The sequence below is a fragment of the Miscanthus floridulus genome, chromosome 2 (assembly GCF_019320115.1).
Source record: "Miscanthus floridulus cultivar M001 chromosome 2, ASM1932011v1, whole genome shotgun sequence".
Classification (NCBI taxonomy): Eukaryota; Viridiplantae; Streptophyta; class Magnoliopsida; order Poales; family Poaceae; genus Miscanthus; species Miscanthus floridulus.
Genome location: NC_089581.1, coordinates 163,655,969 through 163,660,402, shown reverse-complemented (window position 1 = coordinate 163,660,402; position 4,434 = coordinate 163,655,969). Strand labels below are relative to the sequence as shown.

Genomic DNA, 4,434 nt, shown 5'->3' with positions numbered 1-4,434 from the left:
TCCTTAATATAAGCCATATAGTTTTTAGCACCAATATTAGCGCACGGCTTGGGGAAGGATGTGAGACTGAGGAAAAAAAGGAAAATTAGGCTATATTCTCTCTCCCAATCAGATTGTTTACTAAATCTAAATGATTGGTTAGGACATGTGCTATGTACGGTGGCAAGATTTCCAAACTAATCAGCGTGGGAGCTGATACGTACCTATATTTTAGAATTTTCTTTAGAAATCTATATGGCTTATATTAAAAAACGGAGGGAGTAATATTTAGTATTGTAAAGTTGTTTTACCATGTGATAGTAAAAGAGAAAGGTAATATTTATGGCTCTGTTCGGCTGGTATTAAAGCCGGCTGATAAGCCGACTGAAGTTGATTTGTTGTGAGAGAAAAATACTGTAAAAATTCTGTTATTTAAGAAGTAGATGAAACGATGGCTTTTTACAAAGCAGAGGCCACTGGAGTTAAGCAGGTCAACTGTAAGTGATCATATGATGCAGTTCTGTTAATGGGTGTACAATTTTTGTAGCTGACTTGGGGGCGACACCAGTTTTATGTTTCTTGCCATTCTTTTCGGTGTTGTTGTGGCTGTCTTCTCTGCTTTTGTCATCCTGCATATGATGGAATAGCAGTGGAAACCTGAGCCATATGTAACAACACAGACTGAAAGCAGAGCCAGTCGCGAGGTGGATACCAGTTGATTGTCGTGGATACACCGCTCGTGACACGCGCAAATGGGAGGGGAATGACTCCAGACCTGGTTCTGAAGAGCTGTCTCCGTACAACCGTTTCCGAACATTGTCATGAGGTAAAGTTCCATGTATTGGAGCAGATCTGTGGAAACAAGGGGAAAGGAAGAGCAAAAATTAAAAGGGAAGTAGGAGAGAATATACCTAAAACAAGGGGAACTTAAAATGCACCTGAATGGTAATTTGATGTCAACAATAGCAACAAAGAAGAAAGTGTAAGGAAGTACGACTGCTTGCCATGCAAGGAGCACTACAGCTTTCGAGCACACCATTTTATTCAACAAACTAATTAATTCAAAATTTGGAAAATTAGAGAGGGCAAAGGATAAGCATATTTTGTCAACCTGAGGCAAAAGTTTTGCCGCCATGAATCTTCGCTAACAGATGACACCAGTTAATCGCAAGCAAGCTCAGCAAGTGTTAGCCTTTTAGGTACAACAGATGACACCAAAAGAAGTGAAAGTCTTGTCTCCAGATAAATTTTGTAATTGCATATGCTGTGCCCTGGAACCAACCAGCAGCCTCCGCATCTGCATTGCAGGCAGCACCTAATTGTTGACAAAAATTGTATCAGTAAATGTGTGTTTTAATCAGATAAAGAAATTCGGTAAAAATATTTGAAAGCTCTTTGACTAAGTCAATCAAATTTGAGGTTGGGGTGTCCAGTAAGTTTTGCATGCAGAAATTGAGAGTTATAGCAGCTAACATCAAATCAAAAAATTACAAAGGGCTGTGCTGAAACACCATCACTATCGTGGGTGTGTGAAAAATTACAGAAGTGTCTGGTCCAGCAACTGAATCGTTGGTCAACATTCCAATAAAAGAGAATTGTATGCACTTAGGAAGCGATGAAGCTAAAGAAAGAAGTATTCGTGGACAGTTTTTACAAACATTGGAAGCAAATGTGGTAATATTGATGGATATGGACAGGAAACAGTCACCAGCTTCTATTACCTGGGAGGTAGATCCGGGCTGCGGACTGCCCTGGTGTAGAGGTATACCATTTTTTCTGCCTGTGAGCCGCAATCATCGCCTTGTCCTCCTGCGTGCCAGCAAAATCACAGGAAGAAAGCCCAATGTTCTTTCAAATCTCAGGTGAAGAGCCCTTTAAGGAAAAAATGTCAATATTTTATTATGTCACTGTGAAATAAACTTCAAGGCTATGAACTCCATCTGCGTTGGATAATGTCATAGATGGATACACGTTGTACACAATATGATCCAACAAAAAGGATAGTTAATAACGTACATGTATGAATTTATGTTGCCAGTTCTGTTCATCTTTGTTGCTGCAAGCTTATCGACCATTTTCTCAATATCAGGTATGAACTTTAATGCATGTTAGTTAACTGTGCATTCTAGCCAGAGAGCTCATATCCCAAACTCTGTGAGGTAACCTAAGACAGCAATTATGCAGGAGCCAAACAGAGAGGCATCACATACTCCTGTGCATGGTTGCTGAGGTGAGAAAGCATATATAGGTGCATTCAGTTTATATGCCACAAGCAAGGAAAAAGAAAAGGTGGTTTGTTCTCTGTTATGACTATAGAGTGCACAAATAAGAGATGCCAGTATTATTAGATGAGAAAACCAAATAGGTATATTAATGGGAAAAATATTGCAGCGCTATAATAAATCTCCAAGAAAAGAACATGTCCATCAGGTATAGAAATTACAGGAGGAACTAAGTATTTAAGTTACAGGGTAAACTGCGCACCAGCTATAGAACTCACAGCGGAAAGCCGGAAACTACTGAAACAGCAAGAAGGGACCATGGAACATATCAATCGGTTGCATTGGGAATTCAATATGTATGTAGGGACTGTATGTAGTGACTGAGCGTTCACGGGTTAAAGAGGATAGGAATTGTGTAGGCATAGGCATTGAGTCTGGTACTATGGCTCCTTAATTATCAAGTAAATGCATGCTCTATCCATTTAATTAAGCATGCAGGTATTATACAAGGTAAGTACCAAACGGACATAAGGCAGCAGCTTGGCAGTAGTGGTTGCAGAAGGCATGGAATATAGATAGCATCATAGTAAATGGATAGAAGCAGGTAGTCAGGAAGTTTACAATTTTTATTCGAACGCAAGTTCCAGTTTGTTTCAACTTCATACATGCAGAAAATGGCTCAGCATTGCAATAACCGTAACGTTATGAGCACATAAAAAAATTGTTATGAAGATACAAAATTTCTAAACAAGCACCTGTAGCTTTGACGGTCTGTCAAAAAGCGTTGCAGACAATCCAAATGACGCATTTTGCTGCAAAATAAGAAGGGGATTGTAAGTGACAATGACGATTGGAAAAGATCTCAAAGATCACATGAATGTAGAAAGCCACAGGATCCCTCATATAGACTGCTACCACTACATCATTCTTCATGGATCGTCCATCACCTTTTTTTCTGTTCGAAGAGGTTATGCGAAAACATTCGTCGTTGTCGAAGCACCAAGAACATTGTTCCTGACAGAAACACGGAGGTTTTCACTTGCTAGAAAATGTGAAATGCAACATGACAAACAAATCGCTTCCAGTAAGAACATGGTATGAGCAGGATACTCATCCGTGTAAGTAAGTTCAGTGGCTTGTTTTTTTTTTGTACACCAAAAAAGCCTTCAAAAGCTTCCATGTACATATATGATGTTTTCTCACCTCAACATATATGATGCCACTTCTTCAAATTCATTCTCCAGTGTGAGAGTAGTCTGAAGATTTTGTAGTGGTCTTTCTGTCGTAGCTAGCCGATGGTCAGTAAACTGCCCAAAAAAAAACAACGTTTATTAGCCCTCGGAAATCATGTGGCAATATGGTGTTTGAGTTTAAGTCATTTTTGCATACGTGGCAGGACACGGAGGAAGCCAGTTAATCTGTGGATGCAAAATGACTTTGTTAGTCTCGTCTACTTCTTCTTCGTCCGTCTCATCCTCATCGCTCGGTAAAGACTGAACACACATCCTGCTGCGGGGCCTGTTGATTGGCGACACCGGCGACGATCTGCAGCGGCGGGGTTTATTCCTCTTCCGGGCCGTACGAAAGCTGAGCAAGCAATCAAGTGAGTCTCGATCCCCCGAAACCCCAGAGAAAAATAAGCGCAGTGAATCCAATCGGGTCCTCAACCCAATCGCAGGTTCGGCCGCGCCTAGCTGCTCGGGATGGAGGAAGGTGGGAGCTGCCGGGCGGCCGTCCTCCCGGACGAGCTCATCGTCGAGATCCTCGCGCGGCTGCCGGCCAAGTCGCTTTGCCGCTTCAAGTGCGTGTCGCGGGCCTGGCGGACCCTCATCTCCGATCCGGACCACCGCGGCAGGTTCGCGCAGACGCTGTCGGGGCTCTTCTTCTCCCGTCACCGCGGCAGCCACCCGCCCTGGCCCCGTGGATTCGTCGGCCTGCCCACGTCTCCGCCTGGGGTCGATACGGCTCTCTCCTTCCTGCCCCACACCTGCTGGGACATGAATCTGCTGGACTCTTGCAATGGGTTGCTCCTCTAGCGGTGCCAGGACACAAGGGAACGGCCTTCACCACCGCCCTTCTACGTCGTGTGCAATCCGGCCACCGGGGAGTGGGTTGCAGTGCCCCAACCGAGGCACACCCAGGGGCTGTACGGTCCACCGGATACCGCGTCCTCCCCTTCCGGTCGCTGCTCCCCCATCCCGGGCGGCGCGCGCGAGGTCCGGCTCCTCCCCTT

General features: G+C 44.0%; 1 long non-coding RNA gene across 2 annotated transcripts; it reads right to left on the bottom strand.

Annotated features, from left to right (window-relative positions):
* Positions 1-430: 430 nt before the first annotated feature.
* On the bottom strand, positions 431-3,725 carry LOC136540428 (uncharacterized). 2 transcript variants are annotated; one of them, XR_010779952.1, is made up of 8 exons: positions 3,591-3,725; positions 3,405-3,508; positions 3,149-3,215; positions 2,957-3,013; positions 1,701-1,851; positions 1,091-1,294; positions 692-831; positions 431-608 (listed from the first exon to the last, which is right to left on the bottom strand). It is a non-coding gene; the product is annotated as an uncharacterized lncRNA (long non-coding RNA). The 2 variants fall into 2 exon arrangements; XR_010779951.1 differs by having other exon boundaries at positions 1,701-1,788.
* Positions 3,726-4,434: the final 709 nt, after the last annotated feature.